Consider the following 15,662-nt stretch of genomic DNA (forward strand, 5'->3'; position numbering starts at 1 on the left):
TGAAAGGATCTTCCCTCTTCTCCCATGACAACCTAATTTACATAAGAGCCTTTGGTGAGGGAACTTGTCAAAGGCTTTCTGGAAATCTAAGTACACTATGTCCACTGGATCCCCCTTGTCCACGTTTGTTGATCCCTTCAAAGAACTCTAATAGATTAGTAAGACAATTTCCCTTTACAGAAACCATGTTGACTTTTGTGCAACAATTTATATTCTTCTGTGTCTGACAATTTTATTCTTTACTATTGTTTCAACTAATTTGCCCAGTACTGACGTTAGACTTACCGGTCTGTAATTGCCGGGATTACCTCTAGAGCCCTTCTTAAATATTGGTGTTACATTAGCTATCTTCCAGTCACTGGGTACAGAAGCTGATTTAAAAGGACAGGTTACAAACCACAGTTAATTGTTCCGCAATTTCATATTTGAGTTCTTTCAGAACTCTTGGGTGAATGCCATCTGGTCCCGGTGACTTGTTCCTGTTAGTTCCAAAACCTCCTCTAGTGACACTTCAATCTGTGACACTTCCTCAGATTTGTCACCTTCAAAAGATGGCTCAGGTTTGGGAATCTCCCTAACATCCTCAGACGTGAAGACTGAAGCAAAGAATTCATTTAGTTTCTCCTCAATGACTTTATCATCTTTAAGTGCTCCTTTTGTATCTCGATCGTCCAGGGCCACCATTGGTTGGTTAGCAGGCTTCCTGCTTCTGATGTACTTAAAAAACATTTTGTTATTACCTTTTGAGTTTTGGGCTAGCTGTTCTTCAAACTCCTTTTTTGCTTTTCTGATTACATTTTTACATTTAATTTGGCAGTGTTTATGCTCCTTTCCATTTACCTCACTAGGATTTGACTTCCACTTAGACTTAGGAGCAGGGGGCTGTGGATCAGGAGTGAGGGACACAGAGCTGGTGGGCGGCAGGACAGGTTTACCAGGGGGCTGTGGGTCAGGGGTGAGGGACACAGAGATGGTGGGGGGTAGAACTGGTATGGGGGGGCTGAGTCAGGCATGAGGGGCACAGAGCTGGTGGGTAGAACTGGTATAGGAGGGGACTATGGGTCAGGAGTGAGGGGCACAGAGCTTGTGAGGGGCAGGACTGGGATAGCAGGGGACCGTGCACTAAGCATGAAGGGCACAGAGCTGGTGGGTGGCTGGGGGTCAGGCACGAGGGGCACAGAGCTGGTGGGGGGAAGAACTGGTATAGTGGGGGGCTGTGGGTCAGCGTTAAGGGGCACTGTCACATGGGCCACAGTGTGCCAGATCCTGCCAGTTCTGCCAGCTAGTAGGAGCAGCAAGTGTTCTCCTCTCCTGAGTGAGGCCTCCAGCCAGTCCCTCGCCCTGGAGGATTTCAGGGGTCCGGCCCCCCTGCGGGCAGGGCTGCTGCCACCCAGCGTAAAATGCGCGTGCAGATCCAGCCATCGCCAGGGAGCGGCTGGCGAAGACGCTTGGGGTGTATCCTGCAGAGAGCAGCCGCGAAGGCCCTCGGTAGCTCCCGTACTGACCCTCTTTGCAGGTATAACCCCCCACCCCCAGCGCGATGGGGGTGCTACAGAGCTAGGCGGGGCGGGGCTCAGGCTGTTACACCCACAGCCTCCGGGTCCTGCACGGCAGGAGGAGCAGCTCTCTGTGGGCGGGCACGCACCCCACTGCCAGGGAGCCCCCGGCTAGACTCTCCCCCTCCCTGTGCTTCCCTCGTGCCCGCTTCTACCCAGCCCCTCCCCGCCGGGCTTCCCCTGCCCCTTCTACCCAGTAACCCACCCCCCCCACCCAGCCCCGCCCCTTCCTCCGCCGGGCTTTCCCCGCCCCTCTCTCCCCAGACCCCCCCGCCGGGCTTCCCCTGCCCCTTCTACCCAGTAACCCCACCCCACCCCGCCCCTTCCTCCGCCGGGCTTTCCCCGCCCCTCTCTCCCCAGACGCCCCCGCCGGGCTTCCCTGCCCCTTCTACCCAGTAACCCACCCCCCCCCTTCCTCCGCCGGGCTTTCCCCGCCCCTCTCTCCCCAGACCCCCCCGCCGGGCTTCCCTGCCCCTTCTACCCAGTAACCCACCCCGCCCCTCTCTCCCCAGACGCCCCCGCCGGGCTTCCCCTGCCCCTTCTACCCAGTAACCCCCCCCACCCCACCCAGCCCCGCCCCTTCCTCCGCCGGGCTTTCCCCGCCCCTCTCTCCCCAGACCCCCCCGCCGGGCTTCCCTGCCCCTTCTACCCAGTAACCCACCCCGCCCCTCTCTCCCCAGACCCCCCCGCCGGGCTTCCCTGCCCCTTCTACCCAGTAACCCACTCCCACCCCGCCCCTTCCTCCGCCGGGCTTTCCCCACCCCTCTCTCCCCAGACCCCCCCGGCGGGCGGGGCGCCTCCTCCGGCCACAGGCTGCGGGGACGATTGATCGCCGCTGGGGCTTTATCCGGCAGCTGCGGCGCGTTAGCGAGACTGGGCCGAGCCGAGCTCAGCCCCGCCCCTAGTCCGGGGAGAGGCTGCCTCAAGGGGGAGGCCCCAGCACCAGGGACCTCCCTCCCAGGTCTCCCCCACAACCAGACACCCATAGGAGACTCCCCTTCCCAGGGCTCCCCCTCCCTGCTGGACCCCCCTGTTGGGGATCCACCTCCAAAGGTCCCCCTCCTTACCAGGTATTCCCCACCCCCTTCTCTGCCAGGCCCCCCAGGGTTCCCCTCCCCCAGCCATATAAATAACATTGTAAGGGGACAAAATATCTGGCAGTAGAGTGTAGTGGTCCGAGCATAGGCCTGGCCTCCAGCACTCCCACCCCTGGCCCTGGCCAAGCCTCTGTGTCTATGCAGAGGGGGCACGTGAAGCTTCATTGAGGTGCAATGTGCTAGAAGGGCTAGTTGAGTGCACCCTGACCACTTCACAGTTGGAATCCATAGCTCTCTGCATCTTCCCTGCCATGCTGCAGAGTCCTCCTACCCACTAGCCATGCCTCTAACAACCCACCACAGATCCTCTGCACTTTCTCCTGCAGGAGCTGGGGAACCAGCCCATCCCTTCACAAACCCTGGGCAGGTGCCTTTTGCAGGGTGCTCCGCCATCTCCCCCAAAGCAGCATCTTCAAGCCTTGCCCTGTTTCTTCCTTTCTGCTCAAGCTTGCAGAGATCTGTGCACTTTGCAGAGCCCTTTCTCCCCAGGGCAGGGTGATGAGCCGCTTACCCAACCTGCTGGGGAGAGGAAGCCTGGCTCTAGACATACTTTCCCAATTTGTTTTTCAAGTTACTGCTTGTGCTTTGGCATGACAAATCCAAGTACGCTCTCCTGCTTTGATGACTATCTTTGTGGGAAACTGAGGCAAAACCCCTGCAGTCTGCGCCACACTCGGTACAGGCGGCCAAGGCAAAATCCTCACTGCCAACACCTGGGGGTGTCTATTGGGTGTCCAGTGCTGCAGTAGCTCAGCCTTTCGGTCTTCAATGTATTTATCCTCACACACCCCTCCATGGCAGGACCTGTACCCCATTGTATTGATGTGGAAACTGAGGCACAGGGCTGCTAAGTGATTTGCCCACCATCACACAGGGACTCTGGGATTTAACCCATTCTAGTCTATTCTCCCCCCCACCCCAGTGCCCTGCTTAGTGATTGCCAGGGCGTGGCTCATTGCTGGCAGCTTCCCCCTCCGCATTGATCCCTACAGTTACTAGGCTGCAGCCCTTGAAATGGGTCCAGGTGGTTTGGAAAATCCCATTATGCTTCCCCGCCCCTTCCCTCTGCCACAGGGAGAATAGAACAGTCCACCTCACTCACCTGGTTGTTCCCTCACACACCTGCAAGAGGGGAGCAGATGGAGCAGAGATTTTTTCAACCCATTCCTGGTCCGGTCTAGGCTGTGGAGTGGGGGAAGAAATGTACCAGCTACACTGAGCAAACCAAAAGCATAAGTCACAGGGGCAGCGCGTGCTACCCTCCGGGCCAACACCAGACTCTAAGCTGTTCTCTGTGTTACACTGATGTCAAGTGTTTCATAGGAAAATTTGCAGGTAACAGTCAACTGTGGATTTAGCACTTGTGCAGCCCTAGTGTGCAAAGCCTTCGGCATATGTACAGGGCCCGCGCAGGGTCAGCTTCCCCAGGCATGGCCTTGCCAGCTGGCCCCAGCCCTGATTTGGGCAGGGGCCACAGGGGCATTTCACCCCATGTTCCTTGTGGTTCTCAGCCTCTCCACTGAGCCTGCCCCATTAGTGCAAAATGTGGAGGAGAGACCCATCAAACTTATCTCACATAGTCCCCCCTCCAGAAAACTTCTAGGAGAGGGGAACTGAGCGGGGCTGAAGTTGGACTGGTTAGAAGCTTTGGAGCTCAGTGCACTTTCCCCAGGGCTTCCGGGTGCCGGGGAAGGGAAATGCTCTGTTATGTAGCCCTGTGTGACACACCTACCAAGTGTGTGAGTGTCACATGAGGGTCATGACACTGGACAGGGCTGCCCTGAAACCCGACTCTCCCTCCAGCCTGGGTTATCTCACTCAGATCTAGGTTTCCACCCCGTGTAGCATTTACCCAGGGAGGAGTTTCAGAGTAGCAGCCATGTTAGTATGTATCTGCAAAAAGAACAGGAGTAATTGTGGCACCTTAGAGACGAACAAAAGTTATTTGAGCATGAGCTTTCGTGGGCTACAGCTCACTTCATCGGATGCATAGAATGGAACATACACAACTATTTCACCTTTGGGGACAATGTATACCTTTAAGTCAGTGGCACTGCTATAGGTACCCGCATGGCCCCACAGTATGCCAACATTTTTATGGCTGACTTAGAACAATGCTTCCTTAGCTCTCGTCCCCTAATGCCCCTACTCGCACTACATTGATGACAGCTTCATCATCTGGACCCATGGAAAAGAAGCCCTTGAGGAATTCCACCGTGATTTCAACAATTTCCATCCCACCATCAACCACAGCCTAGACCAATCCACACAAGCGGTCCATTTCCTGGACACTACTGTGCTAATAAGCGATGGTCACATAAACACCACCCTATACCGGAAACCTACTGACCGTTAGACTTACCTACGTGCCTCCAGCTTCCAAACCAGGACACACCACACGATCCATTGTCTACAGCCAAGCTCTAAGATACAATTGCATTTGCTCCAACCCCTCAGACAGAGACAAACACCTACAAGATCTCTATCAAGCATTCTTAAAACTACAGTACCCACCTGCTGAAGTGAAAAAACAGATTGACAGAGCCAGAAGAGTACCCAGAAGACACCTACTATAGGAGAGGCCCAACAAAGAAAATAAGAGAATGCCACTAGCTCTCACCTTCAGCCCCCAACTAAAACCTCTCCAGCGCATCATCAAAGATCTACAATCTATCCTGAAAAATGATCCCTCACTCTCACAGACCTTGGGAGACAGACCAGTCCTCGCTTACAGACAGCCCCCCAACCCGAAGCAAATCCACTCCAGCAACCCCACACCACACAACAAAAACACTAAACCAGGAACCTATCTTGCAACAAAGCCTGATGCCAACTCTGTCCACATATTTATTCAAGTGACACCATCATAGGACCTAATCTCATTAGCCACGCCATCAGGGGCTCATTCACCTGCACATCTACCAATGTGATATATGCCATCATGTGCCAGCCATGCCCCTCTGCCATGTACATTGGCCAAACCGGACAGTCTTTACGCAAAAGAATAAATGGACACAAATCTGACATCAGGAATCATAACATTCAAAAACCGGTAGGAGAACATTTCAACCTCTCTGGTCACTCAGTAACAGTCTTACAGGTGGCAATTTTGCAACAGAAAAGCTTCAAAAACAGACTCCAACGAGAAACTGCCGAGCTTGAATTAATAGGCAAACTAGATACCATTAACTTGGGTTTGAATAGAGACTGGGAGTGGCTGGGTCATTACACATATTGAATCTATTTCCCCATGTTAAGTATCCTCACACCTTCTTGTCAATTGTCTAAATGGGCCATCTTGATTGGGTCATCACTACAAAAATTTTTTTTTCTCCTACTGATAATAGCTCATCTTAATTGGTCTCTTACAGTTTGTATGGCAACTTCCTCCTTCTCTGTATGTATATATATTTATCTTCTTACTATATGTTCCATTCTATGCATCCGATGAAGTGGGCTGTAGCCCACAAAAGCTTATGCTCAAATAAATTTGTTAGTCTCTAAGGTGCCACAGGGAGGAGTGGAAGTCACGTGGGTGATGTCATGTGGCTCAGGCTGGATCCACTCACAAACCTGTGCCAATTTAATGAAAGGGGTGATCTGAAGCCAGTTTAGCTCAACTAGCAGAGCTTTGAGGGTGGAGGCTCTAATATCTGTTTAAACCTTGCGTGGATCAGCAGATCTCTTACAGAGGCAAATGAAGCTAATACAAACCAAGTTGAAGCAGAGAAAGAGTGCCGACGCAGGGGTTTGCACTGATTTAATTTGCATTGTTTTTTAAACTGATTTAAAATTAAACCGGTGTAAATCCTCTGTGTGGATTGGAGTAACCTGCGTGGAACCTAGAGTGAGGAGTGAAGGTTGCAGGAGGGAAGAGTTTGGGGGAGGCACTACCAGGCAGTCAGTCTGTGTGCAAATGTCTAGATGTTAGATGCAGTTGCAGCACTTCTTTAAATCACTCTCTGAGCAAAGATCTGGGTTAGTTTTACTAGTGTGGAGACATTTCATGTTACAGGAGACAGGGTGGCAGTGGACAGTGTGATGTAGCAAGGCTGTAGTCCCGCTGAGAGCTGGAAAGCCAGAGGAAGCCCAGCATCCTCATTAGAAAATCCCTTTTGGATTCATTACATCAGAATCCTCTCAGCTGAATGCCCCACCAATATCTCAGTGCCCCCTGCCATCCACGCTCTCTCCTGAACGCCAAGAGAAGTGCTCCTGCCCCTTGTCACTCACTAACAGCCTTCCCCAGTCCTGCTTAGCTTATAGCTCCTGGTAGGGCAGAAAACTGAGTCCTTCCTTCAGGCTAATGAATAATCAGACTATTTGCTTTCAGGGCCTTGCTGTGATCCTGTCTCTATGGCAGAGCCAGGAATAGCCCTCGGAAGGACACCCAGCCTGAGGTAACCCACTTCCACCAGTGACCAGTCCCAGCCCACCACTGGCCTGAGAGGGGCCACCTCGGGCATATCCCCAAAACAGCCACAGTCCCTCCACACACCCATTATGCTCCACCTACCGCGTACAGTGGGCCTGCAGTTCATAAGCCATGGGGAGGCCTGTTGCCAGAACTATGGATTCAGAGGGTGCCCAGGCGTGGAACTGTGGTGTGGTTGTCAGGAGCGGGGTGGAACATAGAATGGAAATACCCAGGGGAGGGGCTGTGGGTCTGGAACAGGGAGCATCTGTGAGAGGAAGCCTGTGCTTGTAATAGCAGGAGTAGCTGTGGGTCAGGATTGAGGGGCACTGATAGAGCTCAGGGTGAATGACAACACTTAAAACAATATCTTTAAAAATCTGCTTCTCCCTCCCTCCCTTTCCACAGCTTCTTTGTGTCACCAGAGTGGGAGGAAGTGCTCTTTCCAGGGAGGATCTTGCTGCAGTGGTGGTCAGAGAGTTGGACCGCCCCTCATTAGAAAGACTCTCTTGGAGCCTGGAACTTGCTCCCCCCCACACTCCAAAATAGCTCGAATTTGGCAACTTTCACTCCAAAAGATGCCTGCTGGCAAGGGTCTTTCGGGAGGGCGGGGGCACACTGCTGAGGTGGTGAAGGGGGTCAGGGTCCTGTGACATCGATGATTTGAAATCTGCTGAGATCGGAGTTAGTTGAACTGTACTGATTGTATAACTACGTTTGTAGCTCACGAAAGCTTATGCTCAAATAAATTGGTTAGTCTCTAAGGTGCCACTAGTACTCCTTTTCTTTTTGCGAATACAGACTAACACGGCTGCTACTCTGAAACCTACCTTTGTCAGGGCGCCCAGAGCCTGTAGCATTTTAAATCTAAATAAACAGAGGGGGCATAACTCTGCTCCTGGCCAGTATGTGAGAGCAGGGCTAGCTCTCCATGAACTCTGTCCCATGGCACCGAGCCCGCCGGAGACCACAGCGATGGGAATTTACTGGTGATTCCCCTGCTTGCTGTGGACTGTATCATTTCCCAAAGCTCCACCCCACTCATGCCTAGTGTGCAGGCCCCCTTGTCCCGGCGCCTTGTTCTCCAAGATGGCTTTCTGCCTTCCCAGTGGTCATTGGCCCTGGGGCTAAGGGAATATCCCTCGAGGGCACTGAAATAGGCTCAGCAAAGACACCACGGCCCTGATCCCAGCTCTGCTTCAGGCTTCCTGAAAAGACCCTCCCTGTGACTCAGTTTCCCAGCCTGTAAAATGGGGCTACACTGCTTCCTTTTGTCCCGGAGGTGTAGCCAGGCTGCTTAAAATGTGAGCTCTTTGAGGCAGGGATAACAAATGCAGTGGTGTTTGTAAAGAGCTTTGAGATCCTGATGCGGAAGGGACTAGGGGAGGGCGAAGGATTAATATTATAAGGTGGTGGTGACAAATCCAGTATGACCATCTAGGCCTGTGTGTTTCTCATTGAGCCTTGCACCAGCCACTGAGAAGGTCGTGGTAGCAGCAGAAGCCAGCCTGCTCCCTTCTGCTCCAAAAGCACAAGGAGAATCTCCCATTAGGTGTTAGCAGTACAGGGCCTCTGACACAGCTGAACAGCTCAGATCCAGCTTTCCCTCATGCACTTATGCCATTCGTAGCCCTTCTCTGACCAGGTGAGGTGGGGTGGTGCTAATGCTCCTAGGTTGTCCCTGGTTATCCCAGGGCTGAACTGGGACAGATTTTCCAGAGTTATGGAAGAGAAGCCAGGAGCCCCAGCTTCCAGCCACAGGCTCTAACACCAGCCTCTGACTGGGCTGCCCCAACGGTCTGATTGTAATGAGGCATGGATGGTCTCCCCAGTCCATGGGATCAGATCAGCTGGCTTCTCACTGTGGCGCCTGCCTTAGGTAAACTGGGCTTATTTAGTCTGCAGAAGAGAAGAGTGAGATTTGATAGCAGCCTTCAACTACCTGAAGGAGGGTTCCAAAGAGGATGGAGCGAGGCTGTTCTCAGTGGTGGAGAGGACAGAACAAGGAGCAATGGTCTCAAGTTGCAGTGGGGGAGGTCTAGGTTGGATATTAGAAAAAACTGTTTCACTAGGAGGGTGATGAAGCACTGGAATACCTTAGGGAGGTGGTGGAATCTCCATCCTTATAGGTTTTTAAGGCCCGGTTGTAAAAGCCCTGGCTGAGATGATTTAGTTGGAGTTGGTCCTGCTTTGAGCAGGGGGTTGGACTAGATGACCTCCTGAGGTCTCTTCCAACCCTAATTTTCTATGATTCAATCTGCCTCCTGAGAGGGGCTGGTGCAACAGCCTCATGCAGTGGCATAAAGGGCAGCTCGGGCCAAAGCCTGGCTTCTAGATCAGATTAAATGCAAACACCAGACACGCACTCACCTGGAAACACACAGCCGAGCTCCTTCCTTAAGCTCCCCCACCCATAACCCACCTTCCCCAGCACTGTGTACGTCCCACCTAGAGATGGGGCCAGACTCTGCTCCTAGTGCCCCCTATGCAAACTGCTGGAGTCTATGGGCCCTCCCTAGGCTCCCCCTCTGATATTGAGGCCATGTGTTGTGGGCTGCCCTGCACCAGGGGAGAGCCAGTGTAGGTACCAGCTGCTACAGGCTGACCTCCCTGGGATCTCTGACCCACTCCTTCTGCTGTCTCCCAAGTGGGCGGGATGTCACTAGGTGTCCAACTGGGATGGGATGAGGAGAGGGGGCACAGATTAAATGGCACCCACGGAGCCATGCCTGTCTCTTGGGGCAGGATGGACCCCATGAGCCACGAGGAGGTGGTTCCCGCTGTGATCCTGCCTCCAGTTTTCTGGTGATGCCGCATCCAGGACGCTGCTGTCCAGCAGCCTCAGCCTCAGCCCCAGCGAGGATGGGAAAGGCCTTTAACGCATTCCACGCCCACTGCTGCTACTCATTAGCTACAGTGATCCAGAGATGCTCCCTGCCCATGTACAGCTCTCTGAGTGCTCACCCCCCAGATTCTCCCAATGAGTCAATGCTATGGCATCCAATCTGACTGCAGGTAATGTAACCTTAGGCCCCAGCATGGCACCTGCTCCCAGCCACGTTCGTTCTGTCTTCATATAGCTCCGGTTTCGGTAGGAGGGAAGCAGTAACAGCAGGATCGTAGGGCAGCAGCCAAAGTGCATGCACGGACCCCTGCCACACGCCTCACAGCCACCGCATGCCCCAAGGCATGCAGACATGCCACCTGGCCCAGCGATGGCACATTGCAGGCTGGGTCTTATAGCCACCAAGGATGCCAATTAGGTGGCAGTTACCATGTAATTAAATTAATATGTGTAAAGGAGACGGAGGCCACAGGCTCTTGTGTGGGCAAAGCTTGGAGAAGGCATTAAATGATTTAGGTCAATTAATACCAAGGGGGTTGGGAGGATCTTTGGAGGTTGTTTTATTGAGGGCGTGACTCCCACTGCTTCCCCCTCCCATCTCCAGACCTTGGCAAGCCTTTGGAACGAGAAGCATTCCTGTCCTTTCGCGGCTTGCTAACAGGCGTGCTTGGGGGAGCTCAGTTTCCCTTGCCCAAACAAAATGCACTGCTCTCTGCCAGCTCTAGCAATAGGTTTGCTCTGTGCTGTCAGCTCACCCGCAAATGAACTGCCTTCTGAGCCCACCAGCCGTGACACTGCAGGTCTGTGCAAGAGAGCTAAAGTGTGAATCTGAGCTGTAATCGGGTGGATCTAGACACCAAATTGTCTCCAAATTCATCTCCTAACAGTTCTGAATCATATGCAGTAGCTTTATATCCCGCAGGTCTGTAACCCATGGTCAGGTCTAGCACAAAAGAAAGGTGTGTTTTTCCCAAAAGACACCCTCGTATGATTCCTCCTGAGTGAAGTTGCCTAGCAGTTTGTACCGTCTTTCCACTCCAGTGGGGTGTACTGCAGCTGTCCAATGCCCTGGGGGTATGAGCGAGCCTCCCAGCTGGGGTTGACAGACTTGGGCTAGTGGGGCTCAGAACAGTGCTCTAAAAATAGCAGCATAGACAGCGCTTGGACGTTGCAGCTCTGACTGGAGCTCTGGCTCTGAAGCCCACCCCCTGCCTAGGTTTCAGAGCCCAGAGCTCCAGGTCTGAGCACACATTTATTGCAACCAGTGAGAGCGGAGGGGGCCGGCAGCTCCCAAAATCAGGCCATCACTGAGTCACTCTGTGAAGCTGCTCAGAGGAGTAAAGCATTCTGGGAGGGAATGTGACATCTCAGTGTTCATTTTTCATCAAGATGCAGAAATCCTTAGGGGAATGTCCAGAAACCTCTGGGCATCTCTGTGTTGTATTGGGGCAGGAGGGTTCCCTTTCCACAGCATGTCTGCTGAGTGCCCGCTCCCTGTGTCCTTATTAATACAGGTGTTTGCAGGAAAATCATCCCCTGCGCTCCTCTCTGGATGGGGATGATTAATTATTGCTAATAATACACTGTGATTAAACTGTCAAGCATGGAGCTTCAAAGATAAATCAGCAACCGCAGGTCCTTTTCCCCAACCAGCTTGCTGCTTAAATTAGACACAACAGTGAGTGGGCAGGTTTCTCTTCCCCCTGCTCCTTCCCCAAATGCAAGGTCTGACTCAGATTCCAGAGGTGAAAAAAAACCCCAAACCTCAAGAGCTTAAGGAAAAACCCCAGGTTTGTTCTGGAAGATACAACTGTGCCTATTGGTTCACCCCACCCCAGAGCTGGAGAGACAGAGATTTCAGTGCATCTAAACACGCCAGTGGTGTTCCAACATCCTGGGTCACGGGGACGTATTCAAGAGGCCATGGCCCACTCCATGACCCGCTCCATTCAGGAATCTCCTTTATTCCTACCTCCAAGCCCCCATCCGCATGCTTCATGCCTTATCCCATGGGTTCTCAGCCTGATACTTCAAGCTGAGTTCACTTTCAGCCCCTCAGTGTGTTAGTTATATCAGTTTAAGACTGCCTTAGACACAAAGGGCCTGATTCCAACCTTACATGGATTTTACCCGACTTCAGTGGAGTTACTGCTGAATTCTACAGGTACAAGACCAGAATGAGGCCCCCAGGGGACCAAATTCAGATGACGTGGGTAAGGCGAAAAGAGTGTAAAACTAAGGGAGCATGACTCTAGCACCTTGTGGGAAGAAGGTGTAGATTACTGGGCTCGTCACCTCTGTATTTGGCCCAGCTAGTCCCAGCTGCTTAGGTGTATCAGGAGGGTCTGCTCAACAATGACTTTGGCCACCAGACTCCCAGTTGCCCTCAGTTATAGTCATGCAATTTAAGTGGGGTTGCCACGGGCTCATATGGGCAGAATCTGGCCACCAGCATTTAAGGAGCTGCTGATTTCTTCTCTGGGCTCACTTGGCAACAGAAACATGAGGAGGTCGGGCTGCTACTGTCCCCTTCCTTTGCAAACCCAGTCGGAGTGCTGTTGGACTGGCTTGTGGCCTCAGACCAGGCCTATGCTTTATGCACCTCCAGCTGTATAACACACTAGCCTGGGCCTTGGCAGACAGGATTCAATTCCAGGTGTAGACTGCTCAGGTAAATTATGTCATGCCTCGTGCCTCAGTTTCCCCTCTGTGCAATGGAGGCTCTCAGATGCTCTGGAAATGGAGTCCATAGAAGTGCTGTACATGAGGTTAGAGTGGTGCTGAAGGTCCTCAGCCCATGGGTCAAGGGTGCTGTCATTAGACACCTGTGTTTGAAATCTTTGCCTCGTTTTCACCTGCTGTTGTTATTCATGGGTTGTCCCTTGCAAGTTGGAAGTCGAAATCAGTTTCCAGGCCAGATCATTCTTCCCCCCACTGTGGAGACAGACTGGACCCACGTCTGTCTTCAGTCACCCCTACACCACTGCCGACTTCCTTCCTTGGTGTGTTACTGTGGGGCACTCACAAGGGCTCAGCGCATTCCAGGCCAGAATTCCCAAGAGGTCCAGAACCCAGTTGGTCTCTAAGTGGCGGTAGGATTCTCTGTGGTTCTTGGTGGGCGCTGGACCCTTGGGCAAGCCGGCCGCCAATGGTATATTATTGCAGCGTTGCTCATTAGGGCTAAACTGCTGGCCACGCACATTTATTATAGAGGCCACCCCCAGGCACAGGGACTTGGGCTAGAACCATTGTCACTCTGCTCCAAAAAACTCCAGGCCTCCACCATCTGAACTCTAGGAGAAAAGTTCTAGTCACGGGTCCCTTCTGCTCCCTGTGGGCCCAGTAGCGAGCCAGCACTAACTCCTAGCAGGCAAAGCTGGACCTCAGGAGCTCAGGTTCACGGAGAGCCAACCCAGCAGCCAGCCACCAAACTGCAACAAATGCACTTGCTGCAGCCAGTGACCCCGGAAGGCAGGGCACCACCCTATTGGCACAGGCCCCACCACTGGAACTTGCAACGCCATTATGGAAGTGGGGGGACTGGAGACAGAAAGTGCCACTTTCGGCATTCAGCCAAGGGCTCCCTGTGCTCCAGTCCATGGTGGCCTACTGACAGCTGCCAGGCTAGTGCTTTACTCCAAGCAATGGGAGCCCAGCACATCTCAGGGTGGCTGCGATGGGACCTCAGCTGGGAGAGCAGCTTAGGGCACAGACAGGACTGGGCAAGCAGGTTCTACATGTTTCTTTTTCACCAAACTTGGGGGAGGCGAAGGGGTCACAGCTGAACAACAGCACCCACAGTCTCTTGACTTGGCTCCCATGGCCTTTGCTCCACACTCTCTCTCCCCTTTAGATTTTCTTTTCCTCAGTAAGTTCCTATTTCACTCTCACTGGGGGTTTTCCGCCTTGATCGCTGCTCCCTGCCCACTGGTAGCGCCAGTGCCAGGAAACATTTCCATGCAAGGCCTCCATGAAGAGCTGCCTGCTTGGTGAGGGACACATAGAGACACTTGGCCTGGACGACTCTGCGGGTTAAAAATGACCTGGGGGGTGAAGTACTTGAATGTGATGAAGGAAGGAAGGGCAGTCCCATGGACACTTGCATGGTTCATAGGAAGCCTGTGCTACTGAGTGAGCCAGAGCATGGACCGTGGGCCAGATGTGTAGAGGTGCTCAATGTTCACAAAACTAGTTCTGTTGTGTGGTATGTGGTTGTTGGTGAGTATTTGCTTCAGGTTGCGGGGCTGTCTGTAGGCAAGGACTGGCCTGTCTCCCAAGACTTGTGAGAGTGTTGGGTCATCCTTTAGGATAGGTTGTAGATCCTTAATAATGCGTTGGAGGGGTTTTAGTTGGGGGCTGAAGGTGACCGCTAGTGGCGTTCTGTTATTTTCTTTGTTAGGCCTGTCCTGTAGTAGGTAACTTCTGGGAACTCTTCTGGCTCTATCAATCTGTTTCTTTACTTCTGCAGGTGGGTACTGTAGTTGTAAGAAAGCTTGACAGAGATCTTGTAGGTGTTTGTCTCTGTCTGAGGGGTTGGAGCAAATGCGGTTGTATCGCAGAGCTTGGCTGTAGACGATGGATCGTGTGGTGTGGTCAGGGTGAAAGCTGGAGGCATGCAGGTAGGAATAGCGGTCAGTAGGTTTCCGGTATAGGGTGGTGTTTATGTGGCCATTGTTTATTAGCACTGTAGTGTCCAGGAAGTGGATCTCTTGTGTGGACTGGACCAGGCTGAGGTTGGTGGTGGGATGGAAATTGTTGAAATCATGGTGGAATTCCTCAAGGGCTTCTTTTCCATGGGTCCAGATGATGAAGATGTCATCAATATAGCGCAAGTAGAGTAGGGGCTTTAGGGGACGAGAGCTGAGGAAGCGTTGTTCTAAATCAGCCATAAAAATGTTGGCATACTGTGGGGCCATGCGGGTACCCATAGCAGTGCTGCTGATCTGAAGGTATACATTGTCCCCAAATGTGAAATAGTTATGGGTAAGGACAAAGTCACAAAGTTCAGCCACCAGGTTTGCCGTGACATTATCGGGGATAGTGTTCTTGACGGCTTGTAGTCCATCTTTGTGTGGAATGTTGGTGTAGAGGGCTTCTACATCCATAGTGGCCAGGATGGTGTTATCAGGAAGATCACCGATGGATTGAAGTTTCCTCAGGAAGTCAGTGGTGTCTCGAAGGTAGCTGGGAGTGCTGGTAGCGTAGGGCCTGAGGAGGGAGTCTACATAGCCAGACAATCCTGCTGTCAGGGTGCCAATGCCTGAGATGATGGGGCGCCCAGGATTTCCAGGTTTATGGATCTTGGGTAGTAGATAGAATATCCCAGGTCGGGGTTCCAGGGGTGTGTCTGTGCGGATTTGATCTTGTGCTTTTTCAGGAAGTTTCTTGAGCAAATGCTGTAGTTGCTTTTGGTAACTCTCAGTGGGATCATAGGGAAATGGCTTGTAGAAACTCGTGTTGGAGAGCTGCCGAGCAGCCTCTTGTTCATATTCCGACCTATTCATGATGACAACAGCACCCCCTTTGTCAGCCTTTTTGATTATGATGTCAGAGTTGTTTCTGAGGCTGTGGATGGCATTGCGTTCCGCATGGCTGAGGTTATGGGGCAAGTGATGCTGCTTTTCCACAATTTCAGCCCGTGCACGTCGGCGGAAGCACTCTATGTAGAAGTCCAGTCTGCTGTTTCGACCTTCAGGAGGAGTCCATCTAGAATCCCTCTTTCTGTAGTGTTGGCAGGGAGACCTCTGTGG

The 15,662-nt window shown here is 52.6% G+C and overlaps 1 long non-coding RNA gene across 1 annotated transcript; it reads left to right on the plus strand.

Moving 5' to 3' along the window:
- Positions 1-1,255: 1,255 nt before the first annotated feature.
- LOC125626345 (uncharacterized) lies at positions 1,256-7,836 on the plus strand. The gene is made up of 3 exons (XR_007353742.2): positions 1,256-1,516; positions 6,987-7,053; positions 7,476-7,836. It is a non-coding gene; the product is annotated as an uncharacterized LOC125626345 (long non-coding RNA).
- The last annotated feature ends 7,826 nt before the right edge of the window (positions 7,837-15,662 follow it).

The sequence above is a fragment of the Caretta caretta genome, chromosome 26 (assembly GCF_965140235.1).
Source record: "Caretta caretta isolate rCarCar2 chromosome 26, rCarCar1.hap1, whole genome shotgun sequence".
NCBI classification, from domain to species: Eukaryota; Metazoa; Chordata; order Testudines; family Cheloniidae; genus Caretta; species Caretta caretta.